This window comes from Moschus berezovskii, chromosome 12 (assembly GCF_049115385.1).
Source record: "Moschus berezovskii isolate FMDL1 chromosome 12, NW_MosBer_1.0, whole genome shotgun sequence".
NCBI lineage: Eukaryota > Metazoa > Chordata > Mammalia > Artiodactyla > Moschidae > Moschus > Moschus berezovskii.
The window spans coordinates 7,066,457-7,087,515 of NC_142471.1; the positions used below are offsets into that span (position 1 = coordinate 7,066,457).

Sequence of the window (21,059 nt, forward strand, 5' to 3'; positions counted from 1 at the left end):
GATTCTTTACCACTAGCCACCGGGGAAGCCAGATAGAGGCAGAGGGGGAAGGACAAAGAGATCAAGCACAGGGGAATTTTAGAGTATCAAAGCTATTCTGTACGATACTGTAGTGGTGGGTACCTGTCATTATACATTTATAAAAGACAAAAAACTGTCCATCAGTTTGTTCACAAACAGTGAACCCTAATTTAAACTTTAGACTTTAGTTAATAATAATGTATTAATATTGGTTCATCAGTTGTAATGAATGTACCTCCAATGCAAGGTGTTAATCATGAGGGTAGAGCATACAGGCGCCTTCTGTACTTTCCTCTTAAATTTTCTGTAAACCTAAAACTGCTCTAAAAAATAATGTCTCTCTATCTTCTGTAATGTCAAAATTAAAAGTAGAGAAAGATATTTGGTTGGAAACTTTTCTGAAAATGAAACTAAAAATTATGAAAACAAGCTTTCTGAAAATTTAGTTTATAAATGCAACAGTGAACTCTTAGAGTGAATAAAAAGTGAGCCAAGTAACTTTCAGGGGTGTTGGAAATATTCTATTATCTTGATAGTAGTAATAGTATTCATGATTGCATAAATATATCAAAACATGGATTTTTATATTTTATGTTAAAATACATTCATTGTATTGTATGTAAATTATACCTTAATGAAGGATGTTTTAAATGAGATAAATCCCAGATGTATTTTTATGCCAAAATGGTATGAAAGCTCAAAATGCCATCCTTAACTGTGTTGACTTTTACTGCATGATTCTAAAGAGAATTATTTTTACAAGAGCTTTATCTGTTTTTTTTTTCTAAGTCTCCTTTAAATACTTTAATATTTAGACCGTTCTTTTTTAAATCTTCTTTGAAGTCCTCACCCTTGTTAAATGTCTCTTCTTTAGCCGCTAGCTCTCTTAAGTCTGCTGACCTCTGTTGCTCAGTGGTTTTGTATATGACTTGATCTGTTCTGCAACATCAGTGCCATGAATTACTGGTTTGTTTTAGTTTTGTTGGGGTGGGGACAAGATTTGCCATACACTTTACAACAAATTGCCCTGTATTTGCACTCAGCAAATGAAGATGGACAAGGATGTCAAAACAAAGGATGGACATAGATACTAGTGTTGAGTGGGGAAAGATATTTGAGTAGGAAATACATTTTACATCACAATAGAGTTGGTTGACGAGGGAATAATTTCATCTTAGGATGATTTTTTTGCTTTCATATACAACTTTGGAACTGCAGACTGCAATCATAAAGGTGTGAGAATGCCTTGGAGAAATAGGATGCGTTTTTTAAAATCACATAATGTAAATGAAACCAAACTGAACTAATGGGTTAAAGAGTAGATGGTACTACTGGGACTCAAAAAGATATTGACAGGACTTCCCTGGTGGTCCAGTGGTTAAGATTTCACGCTTCCAACACAGGGAGCCCAAGTTTCGATCCCTGGTCAGAGAACTAAAACCCACATGCGTCAAACTAACCTCAGATATGCAGATGACACCACCCTAATGGCAGAAAGCGAAGAGGAACTAAGGAGCCTCATGATGAAAGTAAAAGAGGAGAGTGAAAAAGCTGGCTTAGAACTCAACATTCAAAAAACTAAGGTCATGGCATCCGGTCCCATCACTTCATGGCAAATAGATGGGGAAACAATGGAAACAGTGAGAGACTTTATTTTCTTAGGCTCCAAAATCACTGCAGATGGTGACTGCAGCCATGAAATTAAAAGACGCTTGATTCTTGGAAGAAAAGTTATGACAAACCTACACAGTATATTAAAAAGCAAAGATGTTACTTTACCAACAAAGGTCCGTCTATTCAAAGCTATGGTTTTTTCAGTAGTCATGTGTCGATGTGAGAGTTGGACCGTAAAGAAAGTTGAGCACCAAAGAATTAACACTTTTGAACTGTGGTATTGGAGAAGACTCTTGGGAGCCCCTTGGACTGCAAGGAGATCCAACCAGTCCATTCTAAAGGAGATCAATCCTGGGTGTCCATTGGAAGGACTAATGCTGAAGCTGAAGCTCCAATACTTTGGCCACCTGATGCAAAGAGCTGACTCATCTGAAAAGACCCTGGTGCTGGGAAAGATTGAGGGCACGAGGAGAAGGGGATGACAGAGGATGAGATAGTTGGATGGCATCACTGACTCAATGGACATGAGTTTGAGCAAGCTCTGGGAGTTGGTGATGGAGAGGGAGGCCTGGCCTGTTGCAGTCCATGGGGTCGCTAAGAGTCAGACACAACTGAGCTACTGAACTGAACTGAAAGATCTCACATTCTGCAACTAAAACAAAATACCAGAAACAACAAGATGGAAATAGTCAGCCTATCAGCCTAAATCAGCAAGGGGAGATTCAACACACATTACCCTTAATACATCACCTATTTAAGAAAGTGATTTCAAATGTTGGGTTTAGATTGCACCTGTGGCTTATTGTTGCACCTGTGCTTACAGAGACAAGTTTTAGTCTTAGTTCATGTCCTGATCAAGTAAGCTGACAGCATCTGACAGCTGCTTAAGAAGCTAAAATCATTCTTGTCTGGGTTAATCACATGACACCATATCTCCGCTGACTGGAGAAGATAAAAGTCAGCCTGCACTCTGCACTGATAAAACCATATGGGGTAATGTTTCCTATAATGAGCCCCCTCCCTAGAAGTGTTCTGATAAATCATCGTGCCCAGAGGAAGGTGTATGGGATTACTGAGGCGAGGAGCAGACTAAAAGCCATTTCACATAAAAATGATCGAGAATATTTATCCTGGACAAATCGAGACTTCAGCAGAGCCTGCTGATAGCTGCCTTCAGACCCCCAACCTAAAAAACAAAAAAAAGGGAGAATTCTAGCATTTTGCTGTAGGACATGAAGAGTTCTTCCCCGTGGAAATTCTAGTTCCTACTGTTGTATTCAACCTTCACTTTAAATGACTTCATCACTTCTTCCTCCAATATACTGCACAAACCCTAAACAAAAGCATATCATGGGCCTTCACTGGTAGTCCAGTGTATAGGAGTGCTCGCTCCTAATGCAGGGCACGTGGGTTTGACACTTGGTCAAGGAACTAAGATCGCACATGCTCACCACAACTCCTGAGCCCTCATGCTGTGATGAAGACCCAACACAGCCAAAGTAAACTTAAAAAAAAAAAAAAAAAGAATAAAGCATATCACTTTTAGTAGCAAGCTGCTTCCTTCCTCCTATTAGCTAATTGAAACCAGCAATAAGAGAGAATGAAAAAGGGTTTTTATTCAATCCAAACTGCGTGCATAACTAACCTGATGCTGCTGCATACAGTTGCAGGATGCTTTATACAGGTGCAGGCAGGGCATGCTAGGGCTTCTCCAGGGCAAGGCTGCTTCAGCATCAAGAAGCCATCTCCAGATTGACGCTGACACCCTCGTCTAAGCAGTGTTTGCTATTTTTATTCTCTGGTGCTGGTATCTCTATTGGTCAGACTGTTGTATTCACTGATACCTTTGTTTTGATGTTGATGCACTTCCCCAGTGAGATCACAGCTTTGATACAGCGAAAGCACGCAAATTCAGGCTTCTTGAGTTGACCATGAATTTTGATAGAGACTGACCTGTGGTATTTTGTGTGCTCAGTAGCTCAGTCATGTCTGATGTTTTGCAACCCTATGGACTGTAGCCCACCGGGCTCCTCTACCTATGGGATTGTCCTGGCAAGAAAATATTTGAGTAGGTCGCCATTCCCTCCTCCAGGGGATTTTTCCCGACCCAGGGATCGGACCCACATCTCCTGTGGCTCCTGTATTGCAGGCCGATTCTTTACTCCTGAGCCACCAGGAAGTATTTTGAGTTCAGTTCAGTTCAGTTCAGTCGCTCAGTCGTGTCCAACTCTTTGCGACCCCATGAATCACAGCACGCCAGGCCTCCCTGTCCATCACCAACCCCCAGAGTTCACTCAAACTCATGTCCATCGAGTCGGTGATGCCATCCAGCCATCTCATTCTTGGTCGTCCCCTTCTCCTCCCACCTCCAATTCCTCCCGGCATCAGAGTCTTTTCCAGTGAGTCAACTCTTCACATGAGGTGGCCAAAGTATTGGAGTTTCAGCTTTAGCATCAGTCCTTCCAATGAACACCCAGGATTGATCTCCTCTAGAATGGACTGGTTGGATCTCCTTGCAGTCCAAGGGACTCTCAAGAGTCTTCTCCAACACCACAGTTCAAAAGTATCAATTCTTTGGCGATCGGCTTTCTTCACAGTCCAACTCTCACATCCATACATGACCACGGGAAAAACCATAGCCTTGTAGACGGACCTTGGTTGGCAAAGTAATGTCTCTGCTTTTTAAAATTCTGTCTAGGTTGGTCAGAGCTTTTCTTCCAAGGAGCAAATGTCTTTTAATTTCATGGTTGCAGTCACCATCTGCAGTGATTTTGGAGCCCAAAATAATAAAGTCTGACACAGTTTCCACTGTTTCCCCATCTATTTCCCGTGAAGTGATGGGACCAGATGCCATGATCTTTGTTTTCTGAATGTTGAGCTTCAAGCCAACCTTTTCACTCTCCTCTTTCACTGTCATCAAGAGGCTTTTCAGTTCCTCTTCACTTTCTGCCATAAGGGTGGTGTCATCTGCATATCTGAGGTTATTGATATTTCTCCCAGCAATCTTTATTCCAGCTTGTGCTTCTTCCAGCCCAGCGTTCCTCATGATGTACTCTGCATATAAGTTAAATAAGCAGGGTGACAATATACAACCTTGACGTGCTCCTTTTCCTATTTGGAACCAGTCTGTTGTTCCATGTCCAGTTCTAACTGTTGCTTCCTGACCTGCATACAGGTTTCTCAAGATGCAGGTCAGGTGGTCTGTTATTCCCATCTCTTTCAGAATGTTCCACAGTTTATTGTGATCCACACAGTCAAGGGCTTTGGCATAGTCAATGAAGCAGAAATAGATGTTTTTCTGTACTCTCTTGCTTTTCCGATGATCCAGCGGATGTTGGCAATTTGATCTCTGGTTCCTCTGCCTTTTCTAAACCAGCTTGAACATCTGGAAGTTCACAGTTCACATATTGCTGAAGCCTGGCTTGGAGAATTTTGAGCATGACTTTACTAGCGTGTGAGATGAGTGCAGTTGTGTGGTAGTTTGAGCATTCTTTAGCATTGCCTTTCTTTGGTATTGGAATGAAGACTGATCTTTTCCAGTCCTGTGGCCACTGCTGAGTTTTCCAAATTTTGAGTTACTCCTAAAGAAAAAGTTTGCAAGGAAATGGATGATGGGAGAAGGCTGGGGACTCGGTGTCCTTATGTCCCATTTCTCCTCTCTGAAGAAAACGAACAGGCTGTGCGTCTTTTTGAAGCACTCGTTTCTTGCAGTTAGTTGGTGTGATAACTGAATAGTCTGTCTTCTGTGTATCAGGCTCTTCAGTACTGTTTTCGGTGACTCATCAGTTCTCAGAGTTTACGGTGTTGAAGAATCACCCAGAGAGCTGGTTAAAATGTTGATTCCAAGGCTTTGTGTCTACATACTCTGTTTTCATCTACCGGGGACAGACTGGAACTGTTGGAATTATCACAAAGATGATTCTGCCCCAGGTGATTCCACAAATTGTGAAAGGCTGCTATGCAGACTTAAAAGTGGAAATCTGCCCCCTCTGTTCTTCTTTCATATATTCTCACTTGAAGAAAAAAAAAGTCCACCAGTTTAGGCTGAAAGAGTGAAGTTTTCCTTTGTAGATGTGAAAACACATAATCTTAACATAGACTAATTTGCAGCAAGACGGGTGGAACTGGAGACTGTCATTGTAAGTGAAGTAAGTCAGAAAAAGAGATACCATATAATATTACTTATATATACGTAGAACCTAAAACAGGACGGGCTTCCCAGGTGGCACTAGTAGTAAAGAAGCCGCCTGCTAATGCAGGACACATAAGATACATGGGTTCGATCCCTGGCTCGGGAAGATCCCCTGTAGGAGGACATGGCAACCCACTCCAGTATCTTGCCTAAAGAATCCCATGGATGGAGGAGTCTGCAGGCTACAGTCAGCACAGAGTCAGACACAACCGAAGCAACTTAGTCCGCAAAATAGGACCCAAATGAACCTATCTGTGAAACGGAAACAGAATCACAAACATAGAGAATAGATCTGCAGTTACCACGGGGTAAGCAGGTGGAGCAAGGGATGGGATGGGAGGTTGGGGTTAGCAGATATGGCTGTTAGGTAGAGAACGGGTAGGCAGCAGCATCCTGTTGTATAGCACAGGGGCCTGTATTCAGTATCCTGGGATAAACCATAGGGGAAGAGAATATAAAAAGGAATGTGTATATATATGTATAAGTGCCTGCTGTACAGCAGAAATTAGCATAACATTAAATCAATTCTATTTCAACAATAACCAGAGTAATTAGTTAACATAGGCTAATATGAGAATTAGATGAGATGCGTTATTTTGCAGGTGACCACGTGGCTTGTGGGAAGAGCTGGCAGACCTTGGTCCCGCCTCTCTTCCTCACTTCCTGCCCCACCAGGATTGTTAAGTATTGAGGAGCAGGGATGAGACGCTTGACTAGACTTCTCTGTGCTCGCCTCCCTCCGTTGTATACCCAAGTATGTATACACAAGACAGTGCCCATTAGAGGGAAGAAGTTAAAAATCAAATATCAGTGTGTTTGGAGACATTCTTTCACCTCCCCTGAAGGAGATACATGGATAAGGAAACAGAAAAATTAAAGAACTTGCGTAGTGTCCTGTCACCAGCAGGTCAAAGACTCAGATCTGGGTTTGTAGACAAGAAATCCTGTGCCATATGTCCTTACGAGATTGGCATCTCTCCATCGTCTTAAGTCTTCCCCAGGGCTATTACCTGGATACGTAGAGGAGGCTCCTGGTGGTCAGATGTTTACGCAGGCTCAGGCTCAGATGTTTACTTCTCTCTCCTTACGCGCCAGGCTCTCTGTTGAGTGCTGGATGTAGGGGAAAATGATGGCGAGGCCATAGCCTCAACTCACAAGTCACCCCTTGATGGACTAGTACAGGGACAGACCCGCTGTGCGCTGACTTTGTCTGGGTAAAGTGTTTATTCTTCTGAGCCTTAGTTTTCTCACCTGTGAGATGGGGCTGATAAGACTTTAACAATGTTGTTTGCTCTGACTCTTCAAAATAATTTGAGAATTCATGTATTAACAAAGAGTGCGTGTACTGTGATTATATAAGAGGTTAAACATTGTTAACATTTGGGAAAGCCTGGTAAGACCTGTAAGGAAACTCTTTGTACTGTCTTTGCAACCTTTCTCTAAATCTAAAATTAGTTCAAAATAAAGTGGTAAAAAAAAAAGAAAAAGTACATCTTGGGCTTCCCAGGTGGCACTAGTGGTAAAGAACCTGCCTGCCAATGCAGGAGACATAAGAGATGTGGGTTCAATCCCTGGGTTGGGAAGATCCCCTGGAGGAGGGCATGGCAATCCGCTCCAGTATTCTTACCTGGAGAATTCCATGGACAGAGGATCTTGGTGGACTACAGTCCATAGGGTCACAAAGAGTTGGACAGGACTGAAGCGACTTAGCATGCAAAAGCCCTAGCCCATTGACTGGTATAGGGTTGGGTTTTCGGGTCTGGCTTTTCCTACAGGAGAAGGAAACAGCTCCACTTCCTTCCAGGGTCCTCAGGGGGTCCTTGGCAACTGATTTTGGCAGAATCAGGACCCGAGTGTACCAAATGAAGCCTGTTTCCTGCCGATCCCATCAGCAGCTTCCGGATGACACGAGGCTGGGTCCAGAATGAGGTTCTGCTTGTGGCCTCAGGGCAGATACCAAGACCCAGGGCTCTGGTCCCCACCTTCTTCTTCTCACTTCCCCCCTGACACAGGCCCCAGATGGCAGTTCCTGGAACTCCATCTGCCTTAGGGAAACAGGACTGTTTGTGTTCTAACATTCAGTTGGCCAGAGAGAGATGAGTTTTTGTTAGGCAAACAGCTATTTGACTAATGGGTTTGGCCTTGGAACAAGAGCAGGCTGCTTACGTGTCTCGCTTGCTGGAGTTCTGGGTTATGGTTTGTATTTGGAGCAGGTGTGCCTGTGGTCCTGGGGCTCTGCGTTTGGTTACCTTGCTAATGGGATCAAACACATACACACAAGATTGCTGATGAAAGAAAAGAGTTGCTATGTACCGTAACTCAAATGAGTGACCCTGGTAACCTGGCTGCCCCGGCTGCTGTGGGGACCAGAGATGCTGTGAGAAAGAGACTTGCAAAGGCAGAGGGAAAACCTGGCAGTTAGCGGTGGGAGTTGGGGAATATTCCGTTCTGATAAGAGTGAGGGCTAGGGATGTTTAAAAGGGAAATTTTTAGAAGAGAACTGGAAGAATTTTAAAGGGAAGCAGACATTTCTAGTGAGAATTTTAACTCTTAGAAAGAATAGTGTTTCCTATGCAAAATAAGTTCTCTCTTCTGCCTCCTTTGTGAAACCTTAAGTAAAATTTATCCTGCTTCCCAGGTGGCGCAGTAGTAAAGAATTTGCTGCCAATGCAGGAGATGCAGGAGACATGGATTCAATTCCTGGGTCAGGAAAATGCCCTGGAAGAGGAAATGGCCACCCACTCCAGTATTCTTGTCTGGAAAATCCCATGGACAGAGGGACTTGGCGGGCTACAGTCCATAGGGTCACCAAGAGTCGGACATGACTGTTGCGACTTATTAATCCTCTGTTCTGGGCTCTGTTGCTCTGGGAAGGGGCAAGAATCCAGAGCTTGAGGTGAGCCTTGGACCCAACGTTAATCTTGGGGACACGTGCCCCACCCTTAGATCGGGAGCTTCCATCCTGACAGCCCTAGGGGGCTCAGGGGCTCAGCGATGAAGTGAGGATTGGTTAGGTTGACGACATTAAAATTAAGAGTATCTTGGGGCTTCCCTGGGAGTCCACTGGTTAAGAATCCTTCTTCCAGTGCAGGGGCACACGTTTGATCCCTGGTTGGGGAACTAAGGCCCCACCATATGCTACATGTTGTGCAAAAAAAGAAAAAACATTAAGACTATCTTTCAGAAAAAGGCACCATACATTGGGAGAAAATATTAGCAATGCAAATTACTGACAAAGAGTTAATATCCTGAGGGCCGCCAGCCATGATCCTCTCTGAGCTCTCCCCAACCCCAGAGAGCCCAGCTCTGTCTCCTCAAGGACTTCAGTCCAGCAGCTGCCTTGACTCCCTCCTGTTCATCACTGTTGACCTCTTGGTAGAACAGTCCCATCAGCTAACCATAATATAGCAGCTCCAAGAATTTGCGAAATACCCTTGCCCCAGGGCCACCTCATTCATCTCTGAATAGAGACAAGTTCACCTGCAGAGCAGTCTTTATTGGTTGTCTCCCTTTCTCTGTTAACCCCGCAATCACCCAGAAGCCCTGGTCAGAGCAGATGTGCCAAGTCCAGAGTCATTCTCAGTTCCGGTCTTCCCCTCACATGGTCATGCCTCCCATCTGGAAACACGTTCTTCCCCTGACTCCTGGGACCCCACACTCTCTGTGTCACCCCCAGTCCTCCCTGGCTCTTCCTCCCTCCTCCCTGACCCCTGAACTGTCCGGGGCCTCCAAGCCCTGCCCTCTGCCTTTGACTCCCGATTCTGCGCCTCTGCTGTTGGTCTCTCTTCTTTCTCGAGGTCTCTGCCTGTATCTGCAGAGCTCAGTCAGGCCTCCACTCAGATGCCCCTCTTCCAGTGAGGCTTTTCCTGATCCTGGAGCTCAGCACCCACTCTCTCTCTGCTCTTTTCTCCACAATGCTTCAGAGCATCTGCTCCTCTCTTTATTTGCATGAGTGTTTGCTTGTGACCTCTCTCTTTTAGGATGTATGTTGGCTTTGTTCACTGTGATCACCCAGAACCTAGAATAGTACCTTGCAGAGAATAGGCATTTGATTTGTGTGTCCGGGAATCAGGTGTGGGGGCAGTTTAGTTTGCCTTCAAGTTTGAAAGATGTTTTTACTGGATATAGAATTTTTTCTTTCAGTATCTTAAAGATGTCTCTCCAGGGACTTCCCTGGTGGTCCAGTGGTTAAGACTGTACAGCTCTTCCCGCAGAGGGCACAGGTTCTATCCCTGGTCAGGGAACTAACATTCTGCATGCTGCACCAGATGGCCAAAAAGAAAAACAAACAAACAGGAGGTTTGTCAGAGTTAGACAGGCATTTGTTTGACACACAAGCTCCACTACGTGTGAGCTGTCCTAATTTGGCAGTGTATTTAATCTCTCCAAGTCCTAGTCTTTTCATTGGTGACTTGAGTGGAAGCCACGTTTCAGAAAGTACTGACTTCAGGTACTTCAGGAAATTCCTGACTTCAGAGGGTAAGATATCAAGGTCAAAGTTAGTTAGGTTTCTAAAGCACTTTGCAAGGAGTAAACCAAGCAACAAATTGCAAGGAGTAAACCATGCAACAAATGCCAGTCCCTTGCTCCCCTTTACAGAACAGCTTGGCAAAGCAGAGTGGGGAAAAAACATGGAAATTCCATGTCCTCAGAGGAGATCACTCCCTCAGTGGTTTATTTCCAGAAAAGTACCAAAAACAAAAAACAAAAAACAGTCTCTCCATTATCTTCTGGTTTGCATAGTTTCTGACGAGAAGTCTGACGTAATTCCTGTCTGTGTTGTTTCCCTCTTTTTACATTTTTATTGGAATACAGTTGATTTGCAGGCTTCCCAGGTGCTGCTAGTGGTAAAGAACCTGCCTGCCAGTGCAGGACATGCAAGAAACTCAGGTTTGATCCCTGGAAGGGGAAGATCCCCTGGAGAAGAGCAAGGCAACCTGCTCCAGTATTCTTGCCTGGAGAATCCCGTGGACAGAGGAGCCTGGGGGGTAGCGGTCCATGGGGCAGCAAAGATTCGGACACGACTGAAGCAACTTAGCACGCACGCAGGGATAGTTGGTTTGCAAAGTTATGTTGCTTTTTTTTAATTGTAGTAAAATATCCATGACATCAGGTTTACGATCTTAACCATTTTTGACTGTATAATTCAGTGGTGTTAAGCACTTGACTCTGCTGTGCAACCATCACCACCATCCATCTCCAAAACTATTTCATCTTCCCAAACTGAAAGTCTGTCTGCGTTGAGTAACAGTACCCCTCTTCCCCTCCGCTCAGGCCCCTGGGAGCCACTGCTCTGCTCTCTGTTTCCATGTATTTGATTATTCTAGAGACCTCGTACAGTATGTGTCTTTTTGTGACTGACATTTCTCGTAGAATCGTGCCTCCTATGTCACTAATATTACGCCACCTAGCTCTAGGCATAATAGACGTCAAGATTCATCATACTGTATCCTATGTCAGAATCTCCTTCCTTTCTGAAGTTGAGTAATATTCCATTTTGTATTGATACTACATTTTGTTTATCTATTAATCCATTAATGGACACTTGGATTGCTTCCATGTCTTGGCTATTGTGAATAATGCTGTTCTGAACATGGCTGTACAAATACCTCTTGGAGTCTCTGTTTCAGTTCTTTCTTATATACCCAGAAGTGGAATTTCTGAATCATATGATAATTCTACTTTAAATTTTTTGTTGTACTGTTTTGATTGCAGCGGCCACACCAATTTATATTCCACAAAAGTGCACAACTTTCTTCACATCCTCGTCAGTGTTTATTATTTTCTGTGTTTTAAAAAAATCTTTTTTTTTTAGCCCTTGTAATGGATGTAAGATGGTATCTTATTATGGTTTGGTTTTGAATTGCTCAAATGATTATTGAAATGTTCCCTTGATATCTCTAATTTTCTTGAAAAGATCTCTTGTTTTTCCTATTCTGTTGTTTTCCTCTATTTCTTTGCATTGATCGCTGAGGAAGGCTTTCTTCTCTCTCCTTGCTATTCTTTGGAACTCTGCATTCAGATGCTTATATCTTTCCTTTTCTCCTTTGCTTTTCACTTCTCTTCTTTTCACAGCTATTTGTAAGGCCTCCTCAGACAGCCATTTTGCTTTTTTGCATTTCTTTTCCATGGGGATGGTCTTGGTCCCTGTCTCCTGTACAATGTCACGAACCTCCGTCCATAGTTCATCAGGCACTCTATCTATCAGATCTAGACCCTTCAATCTATTTCTTACACCCACTGTATAATCATAAGGGATTTGATTTGGGTCATATCTGAATGGTCTAGTGGTTTTCCCTACTTTCTTCAATTTAAGTCTGAATTTGACAATAAGGAGTTCATGATCTGAGCCACAGTCAGCTCCTGATCTTGTTTTTGCTAACTGTATAGAGCTTCTCCATCTTTGGCTGCAAAGAATATAATCAATCTGATTTCGGTGTTGACCATCTGGTGATGTCCATGTGTAGAGTCTTCTCTTGTGTTGTTGGAAGAGGGTGTTTACTATGACCAGTGCGTTCTCTTGGCAAAACTCTATTAGCCTTTGCCCTGCTTCATTCCGTGCTCCAAGGCCAAATTTGCCTGTTACTCCAGGTGTTTCTTGACTTCCTGCTTTTGCATTCCAGTCCCCTATAATGAAAAGGACATCTTTTTTGGGTGTTAGTTCTAAAAGGTCTTGTAGGTCTTCATAGGTCTTCAACTTCGGCTTCTTCAGCATTACTGGTTGGGGCATAGACTTGGATTACTGTAATACTGAATGGTTTGCCTTGGAAACAAACAGAAATCATTCTGTCGTTTTTAAGATTGCATCCAAGTACTGCATTTCGGACTCTTTTGTTGACCATGATGGCTACTCCATTTCTTCTAAGGGATTCCTGCCCACAGTAGTAGATATAATGGTCATCTGAGTTAAATTCACCCATTTTAGTTCACTGATTCCTAGAATGTCAACGTTCACTCTTGTCATCTCCTGTTTGACCACTTCCAAAGTGCATTGATTCATGGACCTAACGTTCCAGGTTCCCATGCAATATTGCTCTTTACAGCATCAGACCTTGCTTCTATCACCAGTCACATCCACAACTGGGTATTTGTTTCGCTTTGGCTCCATCCCTTCATTCTTTCTGGAGTTATTTCTCCACTGATCTCCAGTAGCATACTGGGCACCTACTGACCTGGAGAATTTCTCATTCAGTATCCTATCATTTTGCCTTTTGATACTGTTCATGGGGTTCTCAAGGCAAGTATACTGAAGTGGTTTGCCATTCCCTTCTCCAGTGGACCACATTCTGTCAGACCTCTCCACCATGACCAGTCCGTCTTGGGTAGCCCCACACAGCATGGCTTAGTTTCATTGAGTTAGACAGGGCTGTGGTCCATATGATCAGATCAACTAGTTTTATGGGATTATGATTTCAGTGTGTCTTACCTCAAATGCCCCGTTGCAATACCTTCCATCTTATTTGGGTTTCTCTTACCTTGGTCGTGGAATATCTCTTCACAGCTGCTCCAGCAAAGCACAGCCGCTGTACCTTACCTTGGTCGTGGGGTAGCTCCTCTCGGCCATGCTTCTGTGCATGGTCGGTTGCACGTAGAATGGTATGGACCTAACAGAAGCAGAAGATATTAAGAAGAGGTGGCAAGAATACACAGAAGAACTGTACAAAAAAGATCTTCACAACCAAGATAATCACGATGGCGTGATCACTGACCTGGAGACAGACATCTTGGAATGTGAAGTCAAGTGGGCCTTAGAGAGCATCACTACGAACAAAGCTAGTGGTGGTGATGGAATTCCAGTTGAGCTATTTCAAATCCTGAAAGATGATGCTGTGAAAGTGCTGCACTCAATATGCCAGCAAATTTGGAAAATTCAGCAGTGGCCACAGGCCTGGAAAAGGTCAGTCTTCATTCCAATCCCAAAGAAAGGGAATGCCAAAGAATGCTCAAACTACTGCACAATTGTACTCATCTCACACACTAGTAAAGTCATGCTCAAAATTCTCCAAGCCAGGCTTCAGCAATATGTGAACCGTGAACTTCCAGATGTTCAAGCAGGTTTTAGAAAAGGCAGAGGAACCAGAGATCAAATTTCCAACATCCGCTGGATCATGGAGAAAGCAAGAGAGTTCCAGAAAACCATCTATTTCTGCTTCATTGACTATGCCAAATCCTTTGACTGTGTGGATCACAATAAACTGTGGAACATTCTGAAAGAGATGGGAATCCCAGACCACCTGACCTGCCTCTTGAGAAACCTGTATGCTGGTCAGGAAGCAACAGTTATAACTGGACATGGAACAACAGACTGGTTTCAAATAGGAAAAGGAGTATGTCAAGGTTGTATACTGTCACCCTGCTTATTTAACTTATATGCAGAGTACATCATGAGGAACGCTGGGCTGGAAGAAGCACAAGCTGGAATCAAGATTACCGGGAGAAATATCAATAACCTCAGATATGCAGATGACACCACCCTTATGGCAGAAAGTGAAGAGGAACTCAAAAACCTCTTGATGAAAGTGGAAGAGGAGAGCAAAAAGTTCAGCTTGAAACTCAACATTCAGAAAACGAAGATCGTGGCATCTGGTCCCATCACTTCATGGGAATAAGATGGGGAAACAGTGGAAACAGTGTCAGACTTTATTTTGGGGGGGCTCCAAAATCACTGCAGATGCTAATTGCAGCCATGATATTAAAAGACGCTTACTCCTTAGAAGGAAAGTTATGACCAACCTAGATAGCATATTAAAAAGCAGAGACATTACTTTGCCAACCAAAGTCCGTCTAGTCAAGGCTATGGTTTTTCCCGTGGTCATGTATGAATGTGAGAGTTGGACTGTGAAGAAAGCTGATCACCAAAGAATTGATGCTTTTGAACTGTGGTGCTGGAGAAGACTCTTGAGAGTCCCTTGGACTACAAGGAGATCCAACCAGTCCATTCTAAAGGAGATCAATCCTAGGTGTTCATTGGAAGGACTGATGCTAAAGCTGAAACTCCAGTACTTTGGCCACCTCATGCGAAGAGTTGACTCACTAGAAAAGAGTCTGATGCTGGGAAGGATTGGGGGTGGGAGGAGACGGGGACGACAGAGAATGAGATGGCTGGATGGCATCACAGACTCGATGGACATGAGTTTGAGTGTACTCCAGGAGTTGGTGATGGACAGGGAGGCCCGGCGTGCTGTGATTCATGGGGTTGCAAAGAGTCGGACACGACTGAGTGACTGAACTGAACTGAACTGAACTGAATGATTATTGATTTTGAACATCTTTTCATATGCTGGTGGGCCATCTTATTTCCTTTGCTTATTTTTTAATCAGGTTATTTGGTCTTTTTGTTGTTGCTGTTGAGCTGTAGGAGTTTTGTTAATACATTCTGGACATCAACCCACTATCATCAAATAAATGATTTGCAAATAATTTTTCCCATTCTATAGGTGGCCTTTTCATGCTATTGTGTCCTTTGACCGAAGAAGTTTTAAATTTTTATGTAATCCAATTTATCTTCATTTGCTTTTGTTAACACTTTCGGTGTCACATCCAAGAAATCGTTGCCAAATCCAATGTCATGAGGCTTTTTTTACTCTATGTTTTCTTCTAAAAGTTGTATAGTTTTAGGTTTTATCTTTAAGTCTTTTATCCATTTTGCATTCTTTTTTGTGTACAGTGCAAGGTAAGGATCCATATTCATTCTTTTGCGTGTTGTTTACCATCATTGGTTGTTGAAGAAACTGTCGTTTCCCCACTGAATGGTCTTGGCACCCTTGTTGAAAGTCACTGGACTCTATATGTGAGGATTTATTTCTGGGCTGTCTGTTCTATTTCATTGTTTTTTTGTCCTTCTGCCAGTACCACACTGTTTTTTATTATTGTAGCTTTGTACTATATTCTGACATCAAGAGTCAATTTTGCTCTTCTTTTTCAAGATAGTTTTGGCTATTTGGCATCCTTTAAGATTCTGTATGAATGTTAAGGTGGATTTTTTTCTATTTCTGGGTACCTACTTTTTAATCAAATTTTAAGATCTTAAATATCTTGCTTATTATAAAAAAATAAAAGAAAAATGGACAAAAGGTTTAACCTGCATGCCATGGAAGAGAAAACCTGTTGGCCAATAAATATTTGAAATGCTCAACTTCCTTTAGTGATCTAGGAACTTTACATGAAGACCTTTGGGAGATGCCTTTTGTGCCCACCAGGCTGGCAAAAATTAACAAATCAGACATTGCCATGTTCAATATCTAGAGCTTGTACTCATTGGTAGAAGGCTAAGTTGGTACTATCCTTTTTAAAAACAGTTCATAGAAACCACAAAGTCTGTAATAACAAAATACCAGAAAACAACCCAGATACCCCTGTGTGTGTGTGTGTGTTATTCACTCACTCGTGTCTGACTCCTTGCAACCCCATAAACTGTAGCCCACCAGGATCCTCTGTCCATGAGGTTTCCCAGGCAAGAATACTGGAGTGGGGAGCCATTTCCTTCTCCAGGGATCTTCCTGAACCAGGGATCGAACCCAGGTCTCCTGCACTGCAGGCAGATTCTTTACCTCCTGATCCACCAGGGAAGCCCAAATACCCCTGTAGGAACATGGAAAATTTGTATTATACACACACAATAGAATGCCGTAGAGCAGTGACAATGAATGAAACTCAGCAGTAGGAATCTCTAAGGATGACTTTCTGGAACATAATATTAGGAAAAAAATAAAAAAGCAAGTCACAGAAGAAGATAGTCTGTAATTCCACTGGTGCAAAGTTTAAAGCATACAAAGTTAAACTACGTATTGATTAGTGGTGTACATATGTAGTATATATACTATAAAGAAATATATATGGAAGATAAGCCCAGGATAGCAGTACTTTATTGGGGGAAAGGAGGAAAAAGAAGGACATATTGTCTTAGTTTTTTTGGGATGGGATTATTTCCTTTTATTTTAAAATATCTAAAATGGATTCAAATGGATTGATACTATCAAATAACCATTTACATCTACTATATGATTTCAATATGGTTTGATACAATGATAAAATATAAAATGATTAAATGTCATATTTAACTTAAAGTTCAGCTACTCATTCATTTATTGACAATTCAGTGCAAAATTTGCATTCTCTAGGATTATGTGCGTATGCTCTATCATGGCTGACTCTTTGCAACCCCATGACTGTAGCCCACCAGGTTCCTCTGTCTGTGGGATTTCCCAAGAAAGAATACTGGAATGGGTTGCCATTTCCTACTCCAAGGGATCTTCCTGACCTGGGGTTTGAACCCGAGTCTCCTTCATTGACAAGCAGATTCTTTGCCACTGTGCCACCTGGAATTATCACATGTATTAAGAAGTATATTCCTAAAAGGAAAAAGCTAAACAATTGGAAACTACAAACTTAAAAAGCAAAGTTAATTTCATTTTTATAGTACAAGACATTAATACCCATATCCAAAAATGCAATTTATAATAAATAGAGATTCTGCTTTTGAAGTGAATTTATTACTGACCTTACTGTTAGAAGCACACTGTAATTTTATACACAGAGTTCTAAAATATTATCACAGACTATAGGAGCATCTTCAGTTCAGTTCTGTTCAGTCACTCACTCTTAGTAACGTTTAATAATACATATAAGGTGGCTGCTGCTGCTACTGCTAAGTCACTTCAGTCATGTCCGACTCTGTGCGACCCCATAGATGGCAGCCAACAGGCTGCACAGTCCCTGGGATTCTCCAGGCAAGAACACTGGAGTGGGTTGCCATTGCCTTCTCCATGAGGTGGCTATATTGATTTAAATATTATTTCCTAAAAATAAATAGATAAATATTATTTCCTGAAACAATAATCAATGAGGAATATGAGGCATATTTGTTTCTAATCACTCTTTTGTTAATATGCTTATCCTGTTTAAGGATTTCCTGGTAGCTCAGATGGTAAAGAATCCACCTGCAGTGCAGGATACCTGGATTCAATCCTTGAGTTGGGAAGATCCCCTAGAGAAGAGCATGGCTACCCACTCTGGTACTCTTGCCTGGAGAATTCCATGGACATAGGAGTCTGGCGGGCTACAGTCCATGGGAGTTGCAAAGAGCTGAACACGACTGAGCAACTAAGCATGCATGTTATCCTGTTGAAGGAATATTTTCCATCTTCTTTCATGACTCACTTTAGCTTTTGCATGAGTTAAGAGGTGAACTTTCACATTATTTGATTGAATATATTTGCAACAGCCTTCAAACAGACACACAAAACGTTTCTCCCCAGTAGAGTTCAGTTCAGTTCAAGTTGCTCAGTCGTGTCCTACTCTTTGCAACCCCATGAATCACAGCACACCACGCTTCCCTGTCCATCACCAACTCCCGGAGTTCACTCAAACTCACGTCCATCAAGTCGGTGATGCCATCCAGCCATCTCATTCTCTGTCGTCCCCTTCTCCTCCCACCCCCAATCCCTCCCAGCATCAGAGTCTTTTCCAGTGAGTCAACTCGTCGCATGAGGTGGCCAAAATATTGGAGTTTCAGCGTTAGCATCAGTCCTTCCAATGAACACCCAGGACTGATCTCCTTTTGAATGGACTGGTTGGATCTCCTTGCACTCCAAGGGACTCTCAAGAGTCTTTTCCAGCACCACAGTTCAAAATCATCAATTCTTCAGGGATCAGCTTTTTCACAGTCCAACTCTCACATCCATACATGACCACTGGAAAAACCATAGCCTTGACTAGACTCACCTTGGTTGGCAAAGTAATGTCTCTTTTTTAATATGCTATCTAGGTTGGTCATAACTTTCCTTCCAAGGCGTAAGTGTCTTTTAATTTCCTGGCTGCAATCAGCATCCGCAGTGATTTTGGAGCCCAAAAAAAATAAAGTCTGACACTGTTTCCACTGTTTCCCCATCTATTTGCCATGAAGTGATGGGACCAGATGCCATGATCTTTGTTTTCTGACCTTTTCCAGTCCTGTGGCCACTGCTGAGTTTTCCAAATTTCCTGGCATGTTGAGTGCAGTACTTTCACAACCTCATCTTTCAGGATTTGAAATAGCTCAATTGGAATTCCATCACCTCCACTAGATTTGTTCATAGTGATGCTTTCTAAGGCCCACTTGACTTCACATTCCAAGATGTCTAGCTTTAGGTGAGTGATCACACCATCGTGATTATCTGGGTCGTGAAGATCTTTTTTGTACATTTCTTCTGTGTATTCTTGCCACCTCTTCTTAATATCTTCTGCTTCTGTTAGGTCCATACCATTTCTGTCCTTTATCGAGCCCATCTTTGCATGAAATGTTCCCTTGATATCTCTAATTTTCTTGAAAAGATCTCTTGTTTTTCCTATTCTGTTGTTTTCCTATGTTTCTTTGCACTGATCACTGAGGAAGGCTTTCTTATCTCTCCTTGCTATTCTTCAGAACTCTGCATTCAGATGCTTATATCATTCCTTTTCTCCTTTGCTTTTCGCTTCTCTTCTTTTCACAGCTATTTGTAAGGCCTCCCCAGACAGCCATTTTGCTTTTTTGCATTTCTTTTCCATGGGGTTGGTCTTGGTCCCTGTCTCCTGTACAATGTCATGAACCTCCATCCATAGTTCATCAGGCATATCTACTACTGTGGGCGGGAATCCCTTAGAAGAAATGGAGTAGCCATCATGGTCAACAAAAGAGTCCGAAATGCAGTACTTAGATGCAATCTTAAAAACAACAGAATGATCTCTGTTCGTTTCCAAGGCAAACCATTCAGTATTACAGTAATCCAAGCCTATGCCCCAACCAGTAACGCTGAAGAAGCTGAAGTTGAACGGTTCTGTGAAGACCTATAAGACCTTCTAGAACTAACACCCAAAAAAGATGTCCTTTTTTTTATAAGGAACTGGAATGCAAAAGTAGTAAGTCAAGAAACACCTGGAGTAACAGGCAAATTTGGCCTTGAAGCACGGAATGTAGCAGGGCAAAGGCTAGTAGAGTTTTGCAAAGAGAATGCACTGGTCATAGCAAACACCCTCTCCCCAGTACATGTATACATAAATTGGACAGGGAAAAACGTTTTCCCGCACCCTTCAAGAGTACATGTAAATGGCTTCACTTCAGTATGAACCAGAAAATGGCTTTTTAGTGTGCTCTCCTTGAAGGCTTCCCCACTTTCTGCACATCCATGATCTCAGGGACTGTGAGTTTGAAGATGCTTTCTCAGGAATGCTCTATTCTTGAACTCTCTTATGTATCCAATGTGAAGACAGTTATTTTTCTGGAGCATCATATTCTTTACGTGTGCTTGACTTCATTCTAGTATGTTCTGTGAACTGTTTAGGATCTGGAAAGTCAGTGCTGGGTATTCCTCCGGCAGGAAGCTTCTCACCTGTTTTGTACTCAGAAAACTCAAGAAGTGGATTCTGTCCAACAGTCTGTTGAGGAAGTTCCTGTTTTGCCTTTTTTTTTTTCTCATGTATTCCAAGGAACATTCAAGAAGTGAGCTTGCCATAAGAACGTGTTGAGAAAGCTGTTGTTCCAGTCCTACTTTCAGACAAAGGACTTGAGAAGTGAGTCTTCTTCCATGATAGTTTCCGAAAACTCACTTCTCATTATGCATGCTATGTAAGAGTCAGAGAAGGAACCCCCTTCAGCAACCTGAACACTAGCCTCGTAGAACACACCCTCATCACACAAGGTCCACATTGTATCCGGAGGTTCCTGCTGGGCTGGTGGTACTTTGTCCCCACTGACGGCTCTTCTACCCAGGCCTTTCTGGCCAAGTGTCTTTTCACTTTTCTTCATTCTCTGGTTCATGGCATCCTGCTAGTTCCCTCTTATAAGGTTTGCACCAGATTAGAGAAATCACTTCCAGGGAGGAGCTCTCTGCCTGAGTTGTCTTCAGCTGGCACCCATGCTCCTGTGATGCACTATATCTCTTATTCCATTTCCTTTCAATGATAAGACATAAGAAGAAACCGCTAGTCGTGCTCCTGACAGAGGGTTGAAATAGACCCTGCTTTACCTGGAAATGTTCTAAATCTTAAGCTGATTGTTGAGCATCCTTTTGTTTTCCTTGATATATGGTATAAATGTTTGCTTCTTCACATCTAATGTTAAATTATTTTATGCTTTAAAGAACTAGAATCCAGCTGTAAAAAAAAAAAAAAAAATGGATAGAGCTATATACCAGAAGGGGCTTCCCAGGTGACACTAGTAAAGAACCTGCTTGTCAGTGCAGGAGATGTAAGAGACACAGGTTCAATCCCTGGGTCA

General features: G+C 42.5%; 1 protein-coding gene and 1 pseudogene across 1 annotated transcript in view; one reads left to right on the top strand and one right to left on the bottom strand.

The window, feature by feature from the left end:
• LOC148775922 (zinc finger protein 42 homolog) overlaps positions 1-20,600 on the bottom strand; it is a 49,125-nt pseudogene extending 28,525 nt beyond the window's left edge.
• SLC35F3 (solute carrier family 35 member F3) overlaps positions 1-21,059 on the top strand; it is a 146,483-nt gene that overhangs the window by 50,891 nt on the left and 74,533 nt on the right. The window lies entirely within an intron of this gene.